Raw genomic sequence first — 25399 nt, forward strand, 5'->3', positions numbered from 1 at the left:
CTTTGTTCTCTAGAAGGAAAAGCAGGAAACGTTTCTACACTTTCATCAAAAAGTACCGATGTTCTTGCCTCTTTTTTTTAAGGTACAACACCACTATGCACCTTGGAACAACAGCAGCTAACAGCTCTTAACAACAGAGGCAGGAATAAAGGCAGGGGGTAGCGAAGACATGAGTGTTGAAAGGCAGTGTTCTTCAATGTTGGGAAAAGTAATAAAAGGTCAGAGTGAAGCTCAATAGAAGAGCCATTATGAAGGGAGTGGGCAGAATTCTGGTTTTATGTTGCTGTCAAGAGTTTGGATTTGTTTTCTTTCCATGCTGATGAATTTTAATTAGTTTAATTGGTAGTATTATTATTATTTGCTTTAACCCATGCAGCTTTACTAAATGTGATTTTAAATATTCACAACCATAAAAGGCTACATTTAGACATTTTTTCCTTTTGATTTATTTTGAACCTTCTGTATAATGGATTCTGAACCAGGAATTGTTTAGTATTTGCTCAGAGCCAGACTGTGCTACTGTAATACAAATGGAATGGCAACACACTCTGTTAACTCCCTAACCCCTGTAGGACTGCTTGGAGAAGGGTAGGTGTTTCATGTACTGTTCAAAAGTCCTTGTCATCCATTGAAATCCAGTGTCTGCAGTTGGTATTGAAATCTCCATTGACCTCCATGCCAGCAAAGTTAAATCAGCTGTGACAGCTTTTGATAACATTATCTCAGAATTTGCTTTCTTGCCTTTAATGAATTTGAAAGATATTTCTGCCTCCATTAGTTATGGCAAAAGTATAGTTTGAAAATAGGACCATTAAAAGAAAACATGTATGGCGTAAAGATATACCTAGTGGGTACTGATGTTAAAATGAAGCACAGAATGGCCAGGGTTGGAAGGGACCTCAAGGATCGTGAATCTCCTACCCCCCTGCCAGATGCAGGGCCACCAACCTCCCCATTTAATACTAGACTAGGCTGCCCAGGGCCCCATCCAACCTGGCCTTGAACACCTCCAGGGACAGGGCATCCACAACCTCCCTGGGCAGCCTGTTCCAGTACCTCACCACTCTCTCCGTGAAGAATTTCCCCCTGACGTCCAACCTAAATCTCCCTTCCCTCAGCTTAAAACCATTTCCCCTTGTCCTGCTGTCACTCACCCTTTCAAAGAGTTGATTTCCCTCCTGTTTGTAGGCTCCCTTTAGGTACTGAAAGGCTGCAATGAGGTCACCCTGCAGCCTTCTTTTCTCCAGGCTGAACAAGCCCAGCTCCCTCAGCCTGTCTTCATAGGGGAGGTGCTCCAGTCCCCTGATCATCTTCATGGCTTTCCACTGGTCCCTCTCCAACAGTTCCCTGTCTTTTTTGTACTGGGGGCTCCACACTTGGACGCAGTACTCCAGATGGGGCCTCACAAGAGCAGAGTAGAGAGGAACAATCACCTCCCTGTCTCTGCTGGCCATCCCTCTTCTGATGGAGCCCAGGATACCATTTGCTTTCTGAGCTGCAAGAGCACACTGCTGGCTCATGTTAAGCTTTTCATCTATCAAGACCCCCAGGTCTTTCTCTGCAGGGCTGCTCTTAAGGACTGCTCCTTCCAGATGCCTGGGATTCCTCTGTCCCAAGTACAAAACCTTGCACTTTGCTGTGTTGAACCTCATTAATGCATCAATAATTAATGCATCCTCATTTTACTTTGGTTTTAAGCTAAGAAAGCAATTCTGTATGATGTGTAAAGCACAACCTTCTCTTTCCTCCAGAATTTACAAAAATTTTCTCTGCTGCTATGGAATTAAACACTACAGCTCTCTTTTACCTCAGAAGCAGATGATCTGTGCCAAAGGCTGAATGCCTGGAAATCCCCAGCTTGAAAGTCTTACGATGAGCTCCATGTGCGATCTACTGCCTTAGCAGAGGTTAGTCATGAATATAAGTGGCGAGTACAGCAGCTGACAGGAAGATGCTCAAAAGATGCAGGTCCCCAAATAAGCGACTTATTCCTACACCATTTCTTCTTCCATTATGCATGGGGAGGAGTTTTGTTTTCTTTTGTCTTCATTTCTTTTTGTCAAATGCACTTGACAGAGGAAAACTCCTCCTTGCCTTCTCTGGATATCAGTATTCTGAAAAATGATCATGAAATGCATTTGGACTCTCCTTCAGGTCCAGAGGTTGAAATTTTAAGCAAGATTGTAATTTTCAATTCTTTACATTTTCAATTAAGTTTTCCTTTTTCCTTCTGCTTTTTTAATTTTTTTAAATTCAAGATGATTAGAGTAACGTGTTTCTTGAAATTTGCTTTGTCACTGGGAGAAGGAAATGTTTTTCAATATTTAAATCTAATTGAAGGCTGGCATATCCTTTTTTGTTCTTTTTTTAACCACTCCAAACATGTACTTTTCAGATTCTTTCTTCGCTGTGTAAATTTCCCCTATGCCCTTTCTGGTTGATTTTGTTAGCATGGTACATTCCTTTTATGGAATTCTGCATTTAAAATTTTTTGTTCTTCTGTGGTTTCTTAAGATGGGAGTCATGGCTGCCTACGTCTGTCTCACTTTGGGTACTGCATATTGTCTTTTAAGTGGGAAATGGGTCTTGTTTCCTTCTTCTCTTACGGAAGAATCAAGGTTCCAAGTTGTTCCTTGCCTTAACTGGAGCTGCTGGTAGAAGTTTGCCAGAGAAAACTTCTTTACACATTGTGGTACTTGATAGCGCTGTTCAGTACATGTGCAGAGAGTGGGAGCCCTGAGCACACCTCCTTCCGAGCTGCTTTGGGTTTATAGTCCCTCGGTGGTCTTTAAGTAGTGTACTGGTCCTTGCTGGAGGAGTTTACAGCCATGTTCTGGAAGATGTATTCTTTGCACTTACCTGTTTATTTCCTAACATAGCTTCAAACAAGATACAAATGATGGACTTGGTATTCTTAGTGATTTATCCCTCTGTCTTCAATCCATTCTACTACATATCTTTTTGCTTTCCTTACATTGCTATCATGTTAACTGTGTACTATAGCCATTGCTGTCTGTGATGTATTTGTTTCAAAGCATTTCATTTGTTGAGAGAGAGTTGGATAATAAGTAATAAAAGAATTCCAAGCATGTGATCATTTGATTGGTAAGTTTTGAGTGCAGTCCTACCATCATAATCAAAGAGCAGATCCCACAGAATAATACAATGGAAGAATTATCTTTGCACAGGGAAACTCTTGCAAGCAAAATCAATCTTGATAGCTTTTTCTGTGGTTTAAATGAAATTAGTAGGCCAAGGTTGGAGATCTAATCCCATGTTAACATTTTTCATGGCACCGTGAGCTGTGTATCATGCTTTCCTCATGCAGTTGTGACCATTTTTCATGTATCAATACATTATTCACTATGATGCACACAGAAACCAAAAATACAGATGAAATTTTAGGGCTGTTACTGAAAGTTGGGGTTACTTCTGTAGTTTAGTATTTTTTATGGTTGTTTATCTATTCTTTTACTAAGATGATACTGTTTTGTCTCTATCACAGGTTTACTTCTGTTTAAGTAAATTGCTATTCTGCAGGGCCTGCTTTAAGGATTACTGGCAAATTTAGCTTGGGTATTTAATACAATGAAATGACTGGTTTTTTAATCTAATTGCAGTTTGTTTAATTTTATGTCCAGCTTAGAGCTTTAAACTTCTTGTAAAACACTGCATAAAGTACTGGGAGTTCTTGTACTTCCTAATTCTGTCTGGCATTTACAACAATTCTTTCACTATCTGTGAGGGTATGGCTCCTAGCTCTGCCAAGACAGACTTAAAGGCCACTCTTCTCCATTGATATGAATAGGAGACTTTCTGTGAATTTGGGGGGAGTTGATTCAGACTCTTATTGCTTTCTTGTTTCACCTTTGCAAGCTGAATTCCAGGCAGTTCTCCATGGTAAAAATCTTGGTGCTGTTGAAGTCAGTCGGGTATTTCCTGTGAAATTCAAAGGAGTCCAGATTTTAACTAGAATGCTTAATAACTCACAGTTTAAGATAAATCCTAGAGCTGGAAATAAGTTGACTTGGACATTCTGCTTTGAAACAGACACAGGAGATTAAGATGGAAGAAAATTTCCATACTGAAGGTTGATTAAGGTCAGAGTTACTATTAGATGCTTGGTGTTAACTACAGCTGTATAGGACAGAATTTATCAAAGTCTGTTAGCCCATTAAAGGAAAGTCTGCTACATGTCTGAGTGGTACTTTACATCTTGTTTTGTGGATACTTAATTTTGACTAATTAAACTACATATATTGCAGAAAGGACACAGCAGACGGTATGTGCATATGAATGAACATACATACAGATTTGTAGTAAACTAGTTGTAAACTTGATTGTATGTTCATTCATATGAAGTATTTTAAGAGTCAGTATTTCATATATTTGCAAGCCAGCCTAATCAAAAGAAAACTGGTGAATCTGATGATTGACTTGTAGAAGCAGTGGGGGCCCTGGGAGATTCTCCACTGTGAGCTGCGTAATTCTCTTGTAACTTTCACACCTGCCTCCAAAATCAAAACAGGAATTACATCTATATAGGTATCCAGAAAAGTCTATAAGGTAGTTCATGCATCTAATAAAGAACTTAACTCATATGGTCTCTGTATGAAAATATGCACAGGCACATTCTAATATGTATATTCATTTCCTTAGTCTACTTGTGTGATATTTTCCACTTAAGAAGGCCAAGGTTGCTCTATATTTCATAAACTTTTAATTTTTGTTTTTTTAAATGCTTTTAACGATTACCAAGTAACTAAACTCTTAAACTGTTTTTGTCTGCCCCAGGGGTTTTTTGTCTTCCTCTATTTGTTGAAGGGAAATCTGAGCCTAAGAACACTAAAGAGGAAAAACATGTCTTATCTACTTGTCACGGCATCTCTACTTTGCCATTCTTTGCCACCCAAATGTGACAGGGCAGCACAAAAATGTGTGAAGTCTGTCACAAATGGCAGCCAGAGCTGGGAATTCAGGAAAATGAGCTTTGCCTTTTTGAGGCTTTCGCATTTAAATCCTGTAAAGTGCTGAGTGCCTTCTGAAAGGCTCTGCTGTGCCTGCTCAGCATTAGTACACTGGAAATGTGCACCTTTGGGATTCAGTCTGTAAAATACTCATCTTCTACGTGGAACCCCTTGTCAGGTGTCTGGCATTGGAGCTCATGGCACGTTCCCTGTACTCACATGCATGTCGTGTAGTTGATGCATTGTATGTCACAAATCACGCCCTTTGTTCTGCATGGTCAGAACAGCATCACCCAATGCAATGGAATCATTTCCTTGAAACTGAAAAGGTGTTCATGATTCCATAATGTCTGTATCCTTGATTCTTCTCTGAAGTGCTGTCTTGTGTCTAGTTGTGTCCCACATCTGCAGGAGCTCACAATATGCTTTGGCTGAAGAGTTTTGGTAGTGTGATAACAGCGAGCATCACTGAACAGGATCACTGCACTGATCCTGTCCCAGCACCTAAGGGAGAGCATCTGCGCTCTAGCAGAGGTGGGCTGTTTTAAATTGCCAAGTGAGACTCCAAGTGTTTTGCCAGTCTGCAGCCATTCAATGCATTAAACTTCAGTTTCCAATCAGTCTACAAATCTGTGTCTTTTATGTGTGTGATTTTAATTTCACTTGCAGTACCCCAGCAGCACCAACCCTCCCCCAGCCACAGCTAGGTTCTTTTGAGAGAAGCACCTACATGTGACCCAAGAAGCTCTGTTTAGGCAAGACAGCATTGTTGTAGGTTCTGGAAATAACTATCTGCCCTGCTATGTCCTGTCTTCTAGAGCACACAGCAGCATCTGTTTTTTTCCTTCCAGGAGACAGGGGTGGCTCTGACATCTTCCCTCCCTCTTCCCTCCCTTTTCTTCCTCCTCTCACAAGGCACTACCTTTCAGTTGCTTAGAGGGCAAGCTGCTTGTCTTTCACGTTGGGTGTCATGAGTAGAGTGAGCTATTGCATCTGGAAGGGAGGGGGTTGAGGGGAGGGGGAGAGTGAAATGCGAACATCACCACTATCCTCAGTAAGAGATTTAGATCTCAGTGTTGGCATAAAAAGGTCGTCTTGGGCCTGAGGGTTTTGACATTGTTCCTTTAAGTTAGACCCACAACATAAACTATTTTCAACACTTGCCATGAAGAACAAATGACCTTTAGTAACTTGCCTAGAAGACAAATGGTATGTTAACACAATAAATATACTTTGCTATTATCATGCTTCTTGCCTTAATTTTCGATTAGAAATTTCACCTTCTTTCTTTCATACAAAGGACTGCATTTTCATGCTTTAATTTTATAGCAGTGATTTATTTGCCGTTTATGGGATTGGTAATATTCAATGTTAAATCTGACTATACAGTAAATTTCTTTTTGTTCAGGGATAGCATTTTGTACACGTTGCTCAAAGTGAGCTGGATGAAATGTGTGTATGAAGGGGGGCATAGCGAACAAGCATGGTAATGCGTGCCTACTGTAAGAGCAGAGGAAAGGGAGTCAAATGAGCAGACAGTTCAGACCTAGTGCTGGGCTGAGCTTTGGCATAATGTAAAATGAGCTGTGAGACTGGAAATTGAAGATAACATTTTCTCAATTTACATCAGTAAAGGTAGGAGGTATGGACATGAGCATGCTGACTTCTCTTCTGGGAAATGAAGGGCTAGTATCATTCTTCTGCTCATTTTTTATTTGAGAGGTAGGTTTCCAAGCTGGGTTATTATGAAACTATGAACTCACTGAAGGACCAGAAGATGTGTCGTAAGTTGTCTGAGGATGAGAACACCAGGTTGTCTGCTAGGGATGTTCAGACTGTGCTTGGTCATCTCGACTCTCTGCTCAGGCAGTGAAGTGCGAGGAAGAGAAGTCTGCAGTATGTACATGGAAGGGAAGAGCACCTTGAGAGAGAAAAGGAGAAAAGAGATGAGCGTATCAGCTGTCCAGTGCAGTGCTGTGGTTTTCCTAAAGTAGTGCAGAAAGGAGGGAGGCATTAGATGCTTATGGGGAGCTGAGTAAAGTTTTTGTCAAGAGGATAACATAGAGGATGTCACTGTCACTCGAGTAATCCCTTGAAGGAGGGAGATGTTAGTAGTAGGAAAATAGATGATGAAAGGATGGCATTGAATGTGGTCAGGAAATACTCAGAAAAAGAAGAATGAGTTGTCAGTCACAGAAAGAGTTCCCTTAACATTAGTAGGGCTTAGAGGGTGGGATGATCTAATGTGTAATGCAGAGGCTTGTTTGACATTCCTGAAATTCTGGTTAATTATTTCTAGGGTTGATACAGGGCTCTTCACCCTAAAGAAATCCAGAGCACTTTATGCAAAGGTAGATTTTTCAGTTTGCTGATTAGTTTGAGGATTACAGTTGTTTCACACCAGATAAAAAATATTTTGGAGGAGGATTTTTTGAGGGGGTTGGAAAGGAGAAATCATCTGTTTCAGCTGAGCAGCAGTTATTTAGCAGAACCAAAATTGAATGCTTTGTGTTGAGGATCTTAAATCTTTTGCAAACTTACTGAATAGGTTAGTAAAGTACTTTTAAGAAAAGCCTTTGGAAATAAAAAAAAAAAAAGAAATACCTGGAGATACAATAGCATTTTTTGCATCTCCAGAAATTTGTATTTCTTCTTTTTTTTTATTAGATTTACAGCTGAATATGATTTTACACATAAATTAGTTGTCCTTTTTTAATCATCATCTGTAATAATCTCACTTTTTCCTTATATGTTTATGCCCTTTTATGATCATTGAAGTGGGTCTTAACTAGAGCTAGAGAAATGTGCTGCTGTAAGGCAGTTTTATTAGGGGAAAGCTGAGCTGGGGAGAAGGACCTTAAAGTGGAAGGAATCAAGGGATGAATTGAAAATGAGTGAGGACTGAAAAGAGTTGGACAGTGTGTTGGTGGCAGTTACTTCCTAGAGTAAAAATAAGATTGAGAAAATGAGGATTAAGGACGTGAAGAAGAAAGAGGGAGTCAAGAGGAAAAACGGCTTTCTAAAAAGGCAAAAATAGGACACTCCACCTTTATTTTAGTGAATACTTCATTTCTCCTTTTCCCTGAGAAATACTGTATATTTCTAATTTTAGAAAGGAGAATAAGATATCTATTTTTAGGAATTACTAATGTTTCTGGCTGCTGAAGATTCTGTACTTAAACATAGGAGAAAAATACAGCAGTGTAAAAGTGAGTGGAACTTAAGGAAATACTTTTGAAAAACACGATCTTAGTAATATCTAAACTTTCATGTCATCCTACTTCTGAAGGGACAACACAAGGCCGTTATTGCTTAAATTTCATATGAAACTGTAGCCTTAGTTCTACAAACACTTAGAGGTCATTGGCAGTTTTTTTTCTTTTAATGGAAACTGATACTCCCATACAATCAGGTGACACTTGAAGCTAAAGAGCTGAGGAAAAGACTCAATCTTGCTACACTTGTGATAAGAAATGATGAAAGTTCGGTCTGCTTTTTCATTCTGGTTTTTGGCCTCGAGAGAGAATTTGCCCTTAAAAGGCTTTTTGAGTGATTTTTCTTGAGACATTACAACTGTATGTGCCTGGGCTCTGGTTTAGGAAACCTGGGTTCCATTTATTTACTAGACAAGACTACTAGAAACTGAAAATTCCTTCTAGCAATTCTCAGTCTCACATTTGTTTATTTTTCTTTTAATTTTTACTGAAAATTAATCAGTTAAAGCAGGATAGTCATCTTACTGGCCCTCGTGTAACTCCTGAGGCGGGTTTTGCTGATCTGTCTTTTGTTCATCCTTTTATAGAACAACACTAGGAGCCTTGAGGACATGTCTGACTAGCAACCACAGCCAAGCATTCTCTATGTGAGAAGGGGAAAAGTTTAAAAGAAAAAAAAGGCAGACCTGGGTCAGCAGTACAAATGGGGAAATGACACCAGCATGGTGGTGAGACTGAGGATTTCTGCTTCACTGGTAACTTCTAACTTTCTTTTTTAAATGAGTTTTAGATGTGAATTTTCAGATGAGCTCTTTGAAGTAGAGACACAGCTATGCAAATTTCTCTTTCACAAGAAAATAATACGAAGGAAAACTAAAATGATCCCTGCTTTCACTCCCCTCTACTCTTTCCTTTTTTTTTTCTCTACCTACCAGTACTGTATATGGAGAGGGACGTGGTTTTTGACTATTATGTCAATGGTCCAGCAGCAGTCAAACAGAAAATGTGTCACTGTTCTTATTAGCACCCCACGATCTCATCAAACCAGTGCTTCTGTATTGGTCAGTTGTCTTTTAATGACATACTGGGTCATAATCCTAAGCCCAATTTGCTAATGTCATTTGTATTTTGCAGCTGAATTAGTGAAAAATGAAGTCTGTGCCAGGTATTTCAAGGGTTATTCTGTTCTGTTCTTGCTTGGACAAATAAGTCGTCTTGAGTTTGGGGTCTCTGTGTCATAAGTTCTTGTTCTTAGGAATTATTTTTTATAGAACATGTTATTTTTGCATTTGAATATCTTTTCATTAACTTCATCTTTCTGTCTCTGTGATATTACTTATAACCTGGAATTCTTGCATTTCTTATAGATCACTAATGAGTTATTTCAAACTCTCAATTTTAGTTGGTTGTTCTGGGTAACATTAAGTAAAAACCATATTCATTCTGTTTTATGAAAAGTTTATGGAAGCTTTAAACAGAGCTGAAGTACTGCATATTGAAATTCATTTTTGTATATGAGGAATAAATAAAGAAACATTGGTGTAGGCATAACAGACACATTTATAAGTTTGATTTATAAATGAAAACTTGGAGGAAGAAAACATATCTCCTTCTGTCCGTCAATTTGGGGAGCAGATATCTCTTTCAAGTACTATAAAAAATGATAGGCTGGCAGCTCAACCTCTGAGCAGACCTAGAGTAGCAGGATCCACTGAAGTTTAAGCTCCAGGAAGCTGATGCAAGAAATAGCATTGCTAGTGCAAGAAGAGGTAATTCTCAGGAATACCCAAGTGGCTGAGTATTTAAAACCAAGAGCGGTGTCAAGAATCCTAAGGAAAAAGAAACACATGAATACGGGCAGTGTGAATACATCAAGCAGATGAGAAGCTGAAAGAGGGGGCAGGAGGGAAATGCTGAGGAGAAACACGAGATGAATGAAAATTCTCCTCTTCTGGAGGAAATAGATCATAGGTAAATAGTGAAACACTGGTTATAAAGTATAGCTATCTGCAGAGGACTGATTTTTCCATTGCTTCTGTAGAATTGCTGCAGTCATTCAGAGCAGAGCAAAATGTGTACATAGCCCCAGTTTCTAAATTTAGTGGAGTCCCAGTGTGTTTGCATATGTGCAAAGTGGTAAATGTGCCTTTGCTCTTAGTCTTCTGGCCAAGTAGTTTGCGTTATGCCCCTTGCCTCAGAAGCCATGTAGCTGGCCATAGCGTGGCCCTTTGCTCTGCTTCATGGCTATGGATACAGAATGCTTTGCTGGGAATAGTTCTGGGATGTGATGCATATGACTGTGTTTTCTTATTTAACTAGACTGAACAATTAATGTAAGACAAAATAGTTATACAGCGTAGATTAACATGGGCAATCTTTCTTCTAGTTTATTAAATTTCTAAGATGTCTATGAAAGATGAGAACCAAAACCATGGAACACAGCTAGAGTTGTTGGACTTCTGTGATCTACAGAGTGAATTATTTGGTGTACAGTTGGTGTACTTAGAGTAAGCTGGAGTTTGAGAACAGCAGTAGTAGGAAGGTAGGTTGGAATCTTATGAGTCAAAAGATTTAAGTTCATTGAGAGGCTTCAGGGGTTTCGTTGATTTTGGGAAGAAACTGAAAGTTGATGACACTTGTTCAGTAGAAATACTGGAAGTGCATCAAAATCTTGAGTTTGAGGAAAGGGAAGCCAGAAGCAAGAAAATCCACTATGAGCACTCAGGACAAGAGAGAGCTCAGTTCTCCAGCATGAGTTTATGCTCTGAGGGACATAAGGCAAATCTGGTTCTTGCAGCCACAACTTGGTTGTGTCGGCACAGAATTAAATAGAATGAGTGTGAAAAATGGGACTGTCACCTTGAATGTAGAGGTTGGAAAGTGAAACTGCTGCACTTCTGAGAGGAAGTAAATCAGAATATTAATTGGCCTAATGGGTTTCCCAGATTTTGTATTTTTCTTAGCTTAAACAGAAAAAAATGTTTCTTTTGAAGAGGCCAAATTGGAAGTAGATAACATGACAGTAATACTACCTGGTCTCATTGCCTGGTTTAAGTGTAGTGCCAAATTGGAAAGGTAGTGAGGACCTCCAAAAGCACAGAAGTGTATGGCAGAAACTGCAAAGCTTTCAGAATGGCCTTGCTGTATAGGCTGGCAGGTATCAGTTTCAGTAGAGTTGCAGTAGAAAGTCTATCCTATAGAAATAAACTAGTAGGGCTCTTCAGCAAAAACACTGACACTAATGCTTAAAGATTAAACTTGCACAGAATCTGGGCTACTCTCATCTAGGTAGAGAAGAGTCTTAAACATGAGCTGATGCCATGAGCTAACAGCTGCTTTGTCTGCAAAAACATCTTCCCCCCACTAAAACTTTATTAACAGTTGTGTAGCTACATCAGTGGGAGTAGTGGTAGGAGGCGGCCTAATGTAAACACAGCACAGGTGGCTGTGTGGGGATTTTATCACAAGGGCATCTGGCCCTGTTGTGAACAAAGCTACATGTATAAGCAATCCCATGATTTCTACCGCTGGGGGGAACAGAGCCGGCTTTAATAATGATGGGAATGGCTAGAGACAAGTCAGTGTCACATGTGAGAGTGGTGGGGCCTTGTCCTCACTCTGTGTAAACCCTTCTTTGTGTCTCATTCCCAGCTGGCCAGGTCAGGCTGCTCCTTACTGAGATACAGGATACTGTTCACAGGTCACAAATGGTTTTTAATTTTAGTAGTGGGGAATTGTTGCTGTTCCTCATTTAGCACAAAGGTGGTGATCTGAGAGGCTAAAGCTCTATCAGCCAGGCAGGCTGAAGCCCCAGTTTGGCTGCAGAGGAAATCTATTACTCATTTCCTGCCTTTACTTAAAATAGAGAACACCTTGCTGCCCTGCTGTGTCTAAGAAGACACATCATCGCTAATCTTTTTGTCAGAATAATAAAAGTGACAGAGGGGGATTCCCCCGAACGTTTGATGATTTTCTGCTGCACTGCTCTGGCAGTCCCAGAATAGCCCTGCAAGAATCTGCACCGAAACAGGAAGCTGAAGAGTGCGAGCCGGGCTCACACATGCCCCTTCTGCTCTGGACTTACTGGAAACTTGTGTCTTTGTTTCAAGAAATAAGCAAAAGGGCAAGGTAGGAGAGGGGTGATGGACTTCTGTCCGGAGAAACATCTAATTACAGAGAGGAAGAGAAACTGCTCCTTCTTGAAGAAGAATTTGAGGGGAAGATAGTGAAATGGACCATGCATAGATTCACTCCTTACCCATAACACAACCTGATTCTCCAGTATGCTTAAGATATGCCTGGCTTTCATATTTGTATTGCAATTCTAGATAAGCATGTGGCATCTTCCTGGTACAGTTATACAACATGAGAGCTACTACCATGGACTAAAAGTTCTAGTGCCATGGGGGGTTGTACAAACTGAGCTTACAAATGCTGGCCTGAAGACAGTTGTGTGAACAAAGCCATTTCGGCACTCGCAGGAAGGTGAGTAATAGATCAGTGGACATACTGGAATTTGTATCTTTCACTGTAATGGTACAGATAAACCAACACAATTTTTATATGTTGAAAAGGTAGAAACTTTGCCAACATATGCTAACAGTGTTCTACACTGAAGGCATTCAGCTCTCCTTGGCTGATATTTGCAGTTCTTAAATTTGGCCTGCTTGTGAGCGGAATCTGGCATCGGTGCTGAGGCTGAATTTGAGAAGCATGTTTTCAGGCATGGAGTCTTCATCACTCCAGGCACTTGGGCAGAGGTGCACAATGGAACTCTTGGGCAGAGAGAGGAATTGAAGATCTTAGCCTTATCTAAGTGCCTGTGCAGACCCCTCCAAGAACCCAGTGTTGAGCACTGGAGGTTCTGGGCCTGGTGTTCATTGTTATAGTTATCTAAACTTTATTTCTGAGTCAGTAAAACTTTGCAGTGAAGAGGATGTGCCAGAGAAGTCCTGGAGATCAGGAGCATGCCTTTTAAAAGCTTTCCATTGAGCATGGGGCCTGCCTAAGAGAAATAAATACACTGATTACCTAATATAAGAGGAAAATCTTTAAAATTCATTCAAAACTTGCAGTATTCAAAGGGGTGTTATTTCTACACCCTAATGTTAGTTTAAAGACAACAGGTCACCACTCAGTCAGTTCTGAGTATACTAGTGTAGTGGAATTTCTAAGTCATGGCTTGAACCAGTGATTGAGAACCTGATGGGAAGGCAGGGCCAGCTCAGGGGACCTCAGGGGCACACAGTGCACCTGAATGATTAGAAGGGGCAGAGCCAGGATCTATCACTTCCCAGAGCTCATTTAAGGGTTGGCAGTGAAGGTGAGGGTATCTTGCTGGAGGTTCCTGCATATCTGAGGCCTTCCAAAGGTAAGCAGCTTCTTTGCTTTATTTCTGTGCCCGTGGCTGCTGTATGTGAGCGAATTCTCATTTCTTGTAGCCTAGGACCTTGCTGCTCTGCTGTTGTTGCTTTGTTTTCCATTGTGTCACAATTAGTCTTACTGCTATCCTCATGTTGACAGCTGAAATACCATTTGCTAATAATTGAAATGGAAAATAAAAAAAACCACCCAGATGCATAATTAATGTAAATCATATTAGTTCCACAGACTTCAGTGAAACTCAGTAACTGGATGTCACATGCCCTGTGCAGATCTGTGGACGATGTTTGAAGTGAGTAAGAGTGATGTGGTGTCACAGTATTTGATACTAGCTGTTAGCATCTAATGCTGTTCTCCAGATACTACAGTTTAACAGTGTTGAAAGGGATAGCCCAGTGTGCCTCTGCAGAGGCCTGTCTGCCTCTCCGGACAGGAATAAGGAGGCTTGGTAGAGGAGCGTTTCTCACGCTGTGTCCTCTGACAGGTGTGCACTGTAAGCAGCAAGCAAGGGGTGCTCACGGAGGAAAGCCCTGTCTGCAAGGCTTTGCCAGGGGACCTCTCTTCTGGCTTATGTGCAGCTTCTGCCCCTTGCCTGTCTTCCATGCTCTCAAAGGAGACTGCGTAGGGCTTTCTGGAGATGGAGAGACCATGGCCCGGTAGTCCAGGTGTGGGAGATGCTGGCTAGCAATGAGCAAGCATAAAGAAGGAACCAGTTGCATGTCTTGTGTATGCCATGTAATACTTAGCAATGTCTCCTGTGGGCTAAAACATGCATGAAGGTATCGCAACATCTGTGTTTTCACACCCCGTTTGCCCTGCCATTCTTGATTCACAGTAGCCAAGTTGTAAGAGGCTACCATCCCTTTAGACCTAGTAAAAGTAATTAATAAGTGAATACAGTAAATAAGTACAGGGAGAAAGAGAAGACAGAAGAAAGATTTTTAGCTTTGTGTTTTGAATGAGAAGAAAAAGCTGTTCTTTTTTTTTGTTCTTACAAATGGTGCACTGTAATACTGCCTACAATAAATGGTGCTTGAATGCATTCAGGGTCTGAAGTAAGCCTTTGAGTGTCAGTAATTCTAGAGTTCAGGCTCTGTTAACATCTTGAATGTGTCTCCCACTCAGAAGAATACACTTATGTGTACATGTGTATGCGTAAGCACATAAAGTGCAGTACTATGTGTTACACTTCTAGAGTATGAACTACATGGACATTGCATCTTCCTTTTGATGTTCTTTTCTTGCAGAAACACCACTAAAATGACTAAACAGTGAGTTCTGTAGCTTTAATTTTTGTTGGGGAGTCTCTCAGGGGGAGGAACTCTTTCTTGCGTGATTTCAAGACTTGCTGAGTTTTCAAAGAGCTTCCTTCATCTCTCTGATAATGAGCAGTGCAGAAGGTTGAATTCTGCCCTCAGCTGTGCCGGAGCAGCTGTCATTGGCTTCAGTGGGAGCTGCATGTGCATGTTCAAGGGCAGAACGTGGAGCGTCATTCTTAGGTGCACGTAAATCTGTTGGAGGCTATGCTGAGGTCACATAGCGTTGCTGGCATAGAGCCTTATGAGATAAAGTGGGCTGTGTTTTATCTTTCTCGGGATGCTTACTTTTAAGGCCTCTTGTGTTTTCAGAGATGAGGACGTAGACTTAGAGTCTCTATAGTTGGTGAATATTTTTTAATTATATCTAATGTGTTAATTTCTTGCTGTGAACTGTGCTGTAACACTGTTGTGTGCTGTTGATCAGCTCCTGGATTCCTCTCTAGAAGTGGCTGCATTTTCAGAGATGAAACGCTATGAAAATTCTACAACCTGGGAGATGAGTATATATAAATACAATCAATAATTTTTAGCCTAAAATATTTTCTTTTTTTAATACAATGCGTATTATGGCCTGGAATGAAATCAGGAGAAAGAGCAGTCTGTAAAGCTTTGGTAGGAAGCACTACTGAAAAGTTGGTGCCTTTTTCTATTGCTTCATGTATGGTGAAAGTATGGAAATTAAATTAGGCTCCACACTTATTCCACGTGCTGGAGTCTCCTCCTATGTTGTATGTTCAGGTTCTCTTCAAAGAAGAGAATGAGTTAAGAATGAGTTTTCAATTTGCCTGAGTGCTGTTCAGGTGAACTTTAGAGCACTGTGATTACGCCTCTTAATAAATCTTTAAAAAGTAAATCAGCTTCTGAAATTAGTGAGCATCTCATGGGACAGTGGTCCAAAAACCTGTGTGTGTATAGTATGTGCATTTCTGTCAGTGCATACATATGTGTATATATGTATATTTATACACACTGACAGAGATGTGTTATTTTGGTGTTTGTAATTTTAGTGAGGTTATTTTGTGTGAGGCAGAGATCCTGAAACTATAGAATCTAATTCTGCAGCATTATGGTGTGTTCTAAGGACTATGGGTATAAATCTTCTCACGTTTGTATTTTAGTTTTTTAATCCAAATGATGAATATCTGAAATGCCAAAATGTTTAGGCATTCTCATCCAAATGATATGAGTAAGAGGGATAAGTATTCTTCATTTGAGAAAAAATTACATAGTTGCAATGAACAGAAAAACCCAAGGCTAAACCTGTTGTTCTTCACTAAAAATACAGTATTTTGTCCAAAGTCTCTCTTAAAGCCACCTGTGATGCTAGACGAGGCCCCAGAGATGTATTCTTGGCAAAGAACATTTCCTTGACTATGCACTTTGATTTCTTTCTTTTTTTATTTTCTTCAGAAAAGAACAGTTTACAGGAGCAATTCCATTTGCAGATTTTTTTCACTTGAGTGAATGATAGGAGGAAAAATTCCATACTGAACTTGACTTGCAAAGAGCCACATCTCCAGGAAAGCAGGAGACCAATATTCAAGTAATTCAAACTGCTGGAGAGAACCATGATGTGGAAAGGACACTGAGCAAAAGCGGCTGTAGTAATGCTGGTTTAGTTAGCTCAGTGGAGAGAAACTACTGGAGAGGAATCTAGTTAGTGTCTTATTAAAAATTCAGAACAGTAAAAGCTAAGGAAAGTTATCAGTGATTTAAACTTGTTTTTACAGTGTAGAGTTTGGGTTTGATTCAGTGATACCTTTTTTTTTTTTTTTTTTTTTTTTCCTGAATCTAGCTACCAGAAATATGTTTTTGTTGTTCCTTTTTCTTCACATACTGCATGTGAGCTTTTGAGTGCAGCTATGATAGGACCCTGCCCTGCAGTGTAAGATGTCTTCAAAGGGATTCATGGAAGACTGTTTTGAATTGTTTTTCCAAAAAATGCCTGCTTACTAAGTAATCATGAGCTGGAAAGTAAACTCAGTAGAGGATTTACAATGAAATTGCCCCTTCCATAACTCCCTGGTCTGCATGCCGTGGTTTGCAAATGGAACCTGCTGTTGCTGGTCCTGCCCCTGTTACAGTGAAAGAATTGAATATGAAGCTCACTGCTTCTTTTCTTGTCCTTTTGTCAGAAGCTCACGCTTACTGGAAAATATAGCACGGATGGTGAGTCTAAAGAACATGTGTTCATGAAAGCAAATATCGCCAGTACAATAAGGTGTACTTCCACCAGCAATGTAAGTGGCAGATGTAAGCTGCAGGGTTAGTAAGAGGTGAAGAAGGAACTCGATCACTGCTGTGGACAGGTTCCCTTTGGCTGGCTGCATGCCTAATGCCATGTGGTGGTGCTCATACGATCCAACAAGGATGGCTTGGTCTGTTTTGAGTCTGTGCGGGGTTGTTCTCTGCTGCAGAGCCATAGCTAGTGACAGTGCGTGTCTTGGCTTTGTGCCGTAGTATTACTCAGGTATTTCTGTTGATGAATGCAGAATACGAGATGTGGAGGCTGGATAGATGGGAAGTATCGTTCCTGCACTTCTCTCTGCACTAATAACTTATATGTTATAGATCATCATGGCTCAGTAAGCATCCGGCCGTATTTCTGGTATGAAAATAGGTTTTCCTCATGACAGAAATTGGTGCACTAATTTAGTTTTATTCCTCTTCTTGAGACTGTACTGTGAAGAGTTTGTCATCCAGATGGATTTATTCAAGCACTGTATGAAAATGGCCATTACAAAAATAGGCACAGTCTTGCAAGTCATGATGTAAAACTTGACAGGGACAATGCCGTAGTCACATAAAATTGCATTTACTGTTCTGCATTCAATAAAGTGCTCTTATTTAGGTTTTAGAATTGAAAACACAATTTATTACTTTGGGATTTGGATGAAAACTAAAACCGAAGTCTTTTCCAATGGAGAAAAATTAAATATGAAAGATCCAGTGTATTCTATAGAGCTTCCAAATTCCAGGATATGAAATTTCTGTGATGTTCCAAACATATTTATACAGTCTCTTTTGTAAGTAGCCAAAGAGCATTTCTGCTGCTGCTTTAAGAATTCTTTTGGTTAAAAACCACATCACCACACTGTGATATTCGTTGTTGGTTATTTATTGCCTCTAGTTTGTCTTACTCTCATCCTACTTGTGATTTTATTCCCAGTTATTGCTGCTGTTCTTAATAAGGTAGGTTTTTTATTTGGTTTTAGGGAGAATTCCTAAGACAGAATTAGAATGAAGTACTACTTACTTGGAGCTTCAATTCTAAAGTTCTTAAAAATAATTTTGTTGGTAGGTTACTTACATGTTTCTTCTGGAAGGAGCCTGATAATTAACAAGGGCAGTCAGATCATTGAAGGAAAGTTGTTCACATCATCTGTGCTGTGTAAAAAATGTTGCTGAAAGCCTTGCTACCGACTCAGCTAACAGGAGGGCAGGAGTAGTAGTTAGAATTTAACATCTATTTTTAGTGCAGAACTGTCCCTTAAAGCATCTCCTAGAAGACAGGAGTATGGAACGGGGGCAGGAATAGAGGAGAGAATACGTGAGGGTTTAGATTTAAGTTGTGTTTATTTTATGGGCTTTGATTCTTTCTGCTAAAATTGTTGCTTTAGGTAATGCGAAATACTGAGATTGTTTTGAAGAGCTAAAACTTGATGGAATATAAATACATATTTGTCTGATATGACTTAGGCATGAGGAACTAAACTCAAATTGTAAAGTTAATAGGTTCTAGATTCAGAAGTCAAACAGCTACTTTTGAAAATTAACAGCTATGGTTGTAATTTTAGCTGTTTGAAACAATTTTCATACAGACCAGAAGAAAGCCAAATTATTGTTTCCCTGTGTGAGTAATCTTTTGGTACAAAAGTCATGGCAGATTTTACCAGGCATGTTACTAAAGTAATTGCCACCTTTTAAAAATCAGCAAAAAAACCTGGTGATACGTAAGTGCAGACTGAATGTAAACATGTCCCTTATCCACAGTGAGCTGATAATCCGGCTGCACGTATGTCACTTGCTGCTATCTGATGTGGCTGCTGACATGATGCTAGCAGTAGGCTACTGCTACTATCCAGCTTTTCTGACGTATTATCCTTTTCATATCTTATTTCCCGCAGCATAATTCTTGTAGGCATATTCTGGCGGCTTTGGCTTGTAGTTCTTGGAAAGCTGCTCCATCTTTGTCCTTTTTCAGGCAACAACACCATTGCTGTTTTATGGCAGGACGGGGTTTTAATGTTTGAAAACCAATGATATGGCCTCTTCTAAATTGAATTAGCCCAGCTGTAGTCTGTTCTAACTGCTGATCTGAAAGCTGAAGTCATTCAGACTGAGATTCCCAGCCGGCAGCACAATACATGGTACTGTTTTGGTAGTAATGAAATTCCCCTAAAGTATATACTGATGCTTGTTTTTGATAGAGAATGTCTGATGTTCAGAGTTATATTAACAAAATATTTGAAGGCCAAAGAGATTGCTCTTGTGAAGAAGTTATTCTGTGATGTTGTTATCATTAAAGCTGGCTGAAAATGTTCCATTTCAACTGATTTTTGGAAAGCTGGGTTCTGAGAAATATATGCAGGATAACTTTTGCTTTGCAGTTTCAGCAGAAAACAAGAAAATCTTTATACGTGGATGCTGCTGTGGTGTCTCACTGGAGTTTTAGGTAAACTGTACCCTGCTGGGTCTGTGCCTGGGCTTTGCTGTGCTTCCCTAAGTACACTTAGGTAGGGCCAGCACTAAGCATGGAGATGATCACTGGAGAAGATATAGGCTGTTCTGTCATCTCTGTACTGTATTTCACATTGTAGAATCTAAATTTCTTTCAGCAGAACATTCATCAGTGTGACCAGCACCTGTTACATTTGTAGTATCCAAAAGAATATTGCAAGTCCAGTGCAAGTATTTGGGTCCTTTGTTTTACATATGTGATCTGTAGTATTTAACACTGGGGAAAGAAAGCTGGAAAAGTTCACTCATTAGGTGGAATGAGAATTATGAAGTTTTTCATAGACCCTTATTCCACTGAGAGCTGATGCCATATTATGGATCAGCTCCTGTAAAAATCCTGCCTTCTGCTTATAGCATTACCATGATGCAAAGTTCGAACAATTGACTGTGATCCTGGAATTTTAAATGGCATTTGAATATTATAGAAATGTGCTGTCTAGTGTCCTGAAGGACCTTGGTCTTGTATCTGAAATTTTGTGGAAGACAGAGGTGAGTCAGAGCATGTGGTTTGTGATTCTGAGGAAGTATACTGCATTTTGCTGTGCTGGAGGACTTACTTAGAGGAGTGTGGGGACATCAAACACTTGAATTGGAGGGAAGTGTTTTTGAATTATGGTTTTCTTGCTTGTAGCTTAAATTTTATTTTTTTTTTCATGTAATGAGAATGTTTTTGCTTTGTTGCCTTGTTCTGCAATGGTACGTGTTTTCATGCAAATAAAAAGCAATTTTTTAAGCTCTGTTTGAAAAGGAGTTATTGGGATTTGTAAAAAAAAAAAAAAAAAAAAAAAAAAAAAAAAAAAAAGAACAACAAAAAAAACCAACCAAACAAAACAACAAAAAAACAGTAAAAAAAAACCCCAAAAACAAAAAAAGCAGTAACCTGCTTCTGTATGTTCTCCATGATGCTTCTGTGGTCCATTTTTACAGAGCTCATAGCTAGATGAAGACTCAGACTTCAACCATTGCTATGTGGTGGTAGTAGCTGTGATATGGGCACCGTACCAAACCACGTTTCTTGAACACCTGCAGGGACAGTGACTTCACCACCTCCTTGGGCAGCCTGTTCCAGTGCATCACCACTCTTGCTGAGAAGAAATTTTTCAGTATCCTTCTGAGAGGGACCTAAACTGAACATAGTACCCATGGTCCAGCCTCACCATGGCTGAGTATAGAGAAATGATCACCTCCTTAGTCCTGCTGATTACACTATTTCTAATACAAGCCAGAATTCCATTGGCCTTCTTGGCCACCTGGGCACATTGCTGGCTCGTGTTCAGCGGGCTGTTGACTAATAACCCCAGGTCCTTTTGCTCTGCAGTCTTGCATCCACTCTGCCCCAAGGTTGTAGCATTGCCTGGGGTTGTTGTGGCCAAAGCACAGGACCTGGCACTTGGTCTTGTTGAACCTTAGCTCAGTGATCCAGCCTGTCCACGTTCTTTGTAGGGCCTTCCTACTCTAAGGCAGATCAATGCTTCTTCCCAGCTTGATGTCATCTGCAAACTCACTGAGAGTGCACTCAATTCCTTCCTCCAGGTAATCAGTAAAGATACTGAACAGGGCCAGCCCCAATAGTGATCCCTGGGGAACACCGCATGTGACCAGTTGCCAGCTGGATTTAATGACTCCATTCTGCTGCTCTCTGGGCCCAGCTATCCAGCCAGTTCTTCACCCAGCAAAGACTGTATCTGTCCAAGCTATGGGCTGCCACTTTCTCCAGGATGGTAGTGTTGGAGACAGTGTCAAAGGCTTTACTGAAGTATAGGCAGACTATATCCATAGCCTTTTGTGCATCCACCAGGTTAGTTACCTGGTCATAGAAGGAGATGAGGTAGTTTAAGCAAGACCTGGCTTTCATGAAAGAATCCATGGTAGCTGGACCTGGTTCCCTAGTTGTCCTGCACATGCTGTGTGATCTCACTTGACAACCTGGCTCTGTGACCTTCCCCAGTATGAAGGTTAGGCTGACCAGACATGTAGCTTCCCTCCTCATAGGCAGATGCTCAGAGATGGAGAGTCTGGAAAAAGCAAGGATAGGAAGTACAGTGTTTTTTCCAATGGGCTGAATTGTAGCCGTGCCTGCTCACCTCCAGAAAACATCCATTCCCCTGCTTTGCTGTCTCCCTGCTGTCAATCCAGAGAGTGTCTCAAACTTCATTTGCGCTTGTTTCACACAGAGTTTGCTTATCAGTCTGAAAGGCGACTGTCTGATCTTTCCGTTGGCATGCTTTCACTTTTAAGATCTTCCCTTTCTTATGTAAAAAAGGCAATTAGAGTCGTATCTGTTTATTTTAAACAAAATGGCTGTTAATTAGCGTGATCAAAAACCCTGCCATTGTAGACTATGGGTTTCACTTTGTAGTTGCACTAAATTGCGTACAGTTTGGTGCCAGCTGACATGATCGCAACACAAAGTCTAGCTTTTTTTAACTTAATGAACAAACAGATTTATGAGGCTTTGTTATCTTTTGGTTTAGATCTATAGGTTCTGAATGCAGTATTTAGAGTTCTTGTTTCTTAATGACTAATGTCATGTTGTTACTTATTAAGAGTGCTTTAACTTGCTGAAGAAGTTTCCATCTCTTTTGTATCCCTTTTTTCTGTTTCCTTTTTTTTTTGATGGCTTAATTAAACAATGTGTCTGTTGTACACAAAACAGTTTGGATGTACTTTTCTGGTTGCATTCAGATGTTCAGTCACTAACTTTGTAATGCTGTTGTCCTTGTGAGAAGACTGGATGTTATCATCTCTTAAAATGAGAGTACAGGCAGTTCTATATCTTTTTCCCTCTGTTGCTTCCTCCTATTCCTTCATACATCTGAAGAGTGATCACCACAACAATACACACGGTTCCAGAAGGTGAGTTGGGATAGCTTGCCTCCTGTCCAACTCTAGTCTTGGCGTGAGTGACAGCTTGTCCTTAGAAATGAAGAAAAATCACATTTTAAGGAAGAAATGATATTTTGAGAGTTTTGCTTGCCTTCTTTCTTTTATTACTGTTTTATTTTTGGAGGGAAGGTATTCATTTCAGGTATTTTAAGTCTTTTTTTTTTTTTTTAATCTGGTGTTGTAACTTCCAATTGTCGTTGAAATAGTGACTAAAACTGGCTAAATGCTGGATTTTGCTCAGGAGATCATCTGCTCTTTTCACCACGGGAGAAATGGGAACTGCAATATATTTTCTGGAACTTACTTTTGTTTGACTGTATATATCCCCACCACTGAAGTTTCCGTTGCTTCATTAGCAACGTTTTGATGTTAACTTTTTCTGTGTGCTGATAGAAGGCCTAAACTGACCTAGAATTTCTAAAAGTAGCTGATTATTCAGGTATGTCATTATTTCTATGCCTTTTTATCTGTTGGTCATTATTGAAGGATTCGAGTGAAATCCTTATTTGCATAGGGAAAATCAAAATTGAAGTCAAGTCATAAGCAAAGTCAGTGAGCTGGCATAAATTTCTTTATAAGAAGGTGTAATCAGATCATTTTACAGGTTTTGCTTTCACTTAAAACTTTGCATTATGTGTAATTCTTGATTATAAGTCTCATAAAATGCATGTTTAATTTAAATATGTAAGACAATCGGTGCTTTTGCATGTGGTTATGTTTGACTATTAAGCCGTACACGATTTCATACAGCAAAACTGAAGAAAATGTAATTACTATTATAGGAGTTCCATGGACTAGACAGTCTGTATTGACTTGAGGACAAAAAGAGAAAAAAAAAAAACACTTAAGGAGGTTGATAAGAAAACAAATTGAAAGTACTAAAAATGTTATTTTTTTTCCTTTTTTTTTTTTGTAATTGTTGCATTTTTAATTTCCAAATTAAAGAGAAATGAAAGAAACTTGGAGAAACCTTTTCACAGAGTTTTTTATTTGAGTCAGTGAAAACAATGTATTGAAATAAAGCATTCTTTTCCTGCTTTAGCGCTATAAAGCACTGAGAAGCATCAGGTAAAATAAACTTTCAGACAGTAATTTATCTTTGTACAACAAATTTGTTTTCAGAGCTAAAGATTTAAATGGAAAATTTTCAACTTCATCATTTGATTGTTTATGTATTTCAAAATGAAATGAGAAAACTGGTGTATTTATTGAAAATGTTCTCTATAAATTAAACAGTAATTTACAACAGTAGTCTTATTTGGAACTTTTTTGACTGTATCAACCTTAATTCAAGAACAAGAGATTGGCCATTGAAAAGAACAAGGAAGAAATGTAGATAAAATAAGCATATTAGACATTAAATGCGAATGAGTTGTGGATCTATTTTAATACAATTAAATTTATTTTCATAAAAATCAAGGCTTACTAATTAAGCTTCTATGCGAATGCTTGAAGTGTGAAGATATGGATGTGTTTTCTGTCTCTTTATTTTATCATTTATGCCATGATCTACTCAGTTAGGAGACTCTTTTTGAAGAGAAGTCTCTTAAGACAAATAATTTTATAATTGTTCAGTTCCAGTAATTCTTTACCTTTTGATGAAATGGCTGGTACTATCAGTTCTTCTCCATACTGGTAAATTGGAATGTTCTATTAATACAAATTGTACAGAGGTATAAAAATTGATGCAAGTGTATTTTTCCTGTGGTACTTAATTTACATATGTTTTACGTTTAATTATCATATATAATATTTTTTTCCGTAGAGGTGATAGAAATGGAGCTTTGATCCATTGGAGTTCTTCAGCAGATGCTTAACCTTAAGCACATGAATAATCCCATTGTTTTCAGTGTCTTTAATCTGTGCCCTTAAGTGCTTTGCTGGATTGCGGCCTAGTATAATTATATGTTTGCAATAACAGTTGCTTATTAAAAGCAGTTGTTAGATCTCAAAAATAGTATAAAAGAAATGCATGAAAAAATATTAAACAGCATTGCAAAAATACATGAAGATAGTTTCAGAATCCTTGCTTGTTTGTCATTGCCCATCACATTGCAGATTCTGCTTTTTTAAATACTCCATTAATTCATGTGGCCAAAACCAAGACATTAAATAAGATTCTACAGACCATTTATGTAAAAGTTCAGGACATGCTTAGAAAAATTTTGTTATTAATTCTGAATTCTGTCACAAAGGTGCAGTTTTGTTCAGTGTTTGTGTTAGGTGTCATTCTAAACAATTTAGAAAGACTAATCATTAGCTGCAGTTTTCTGTGAGACCTTGGTTCTTTGTCAGATAAGAAAGACTGAGGAAAAGTGATGTTCCTCTATTAGACATCCTGGTCTCTATTTTCCAGTGTTTCATCTCTGTATGCAGTTATTGCTTTTCCCATTTCCTCTCTTTTTGATCCTGGATCTGTTCTGTAATGTTCCATGCTGTTTACAGCCTGCGTTGTGTTCTCTAACCCAAAGCAAACATTAAAGACCTAGGGTTAAATATGGTATTACACCCTGATAATATATTCTGATGGTGTGTGAGTGACACTGTCCTAACAGCCACCCCAGCTGCATTTCACAGGTGCCTGCTATGAGAATGCTTTGATTTCAAATGAGAAATGCTCTGAAGTTTAGGGTGACAGAGATACATGAGGTTTACACTGACAAGTTGAGGAAACCACTTGCGTGGGTCAAACACCAGTCCTACCTGCCAGTGCTTACACCTGCAGCTCTGTGCTGAGATCTCCTCTATCTAGAAGTCAATTTATTTAATTTTTCCTGATCAACCTGCCCTCTGAAGTACTTGTTCTGTTTATTTCACCATGAAAACCCAAGAAAGGCCACAAAAGTAGTCGCTTGAACACGGTTTTGCTTGGCCTCTTGTATTTCAGAGC

The 25399-nt window shown here is 39.4% G+C and overlaps 1 protein-coding gene and 1 long non-coding RNA gene across 4 annotated transcripts in view; one reads left to right on the forward strand and one right to left on the reverse strand.

Annotated features, from left to right (window-relative positions):
- Positions 1 to 25399, forward strand: part of SOX5 (SRY-box transcription factor 5) — a 632328-nt gene that overhangs the window by 34137 nt on the left and 572792 nt on the right. Inside the window, exon 2 of one of the 3 annotated variants that reach the window (XM_090146149.1) lies at positions 8770 to 8937. The exons of the other annotated variants lie outside the window; for them this stretch is intronic. The gene's annotated coding sequence lies outside the window, so the exon portion shown is untranslated. The remainder of the gene's footprint in view (positions 1 to 8769; positions 8938 to 25399) is intronic. 3 annotated transcript variants of the gene reach the window in all.
- On the reverse strand, positions 1492 to 6800 carry LOC149919679 (uncharacterized). The gene is made up of 3 exons (XR_016463673.1): positions 5093 to 6800; positions 3868 to 3939; positions 1492 to 3363 (listed from the first exon to the last, which is right to left on the reverse strand). It is a non-coding gene; the product is annotated as an uncharacterized LOC149919679 (long non-coding RNA).

Source organism: Phasianus colchicus, chromosome 1 (assembly GCF_987193195.1).
Source record: "Phasianus colchicus chromosome 1, bPhaCol1.hap1.1, whole genome shotgun sequence".
NCBI lineage: Eukaryota > Metazoa > Chordata > Aves > Galliformes > Phasianidae > Phasianus > Phasianus colchicus.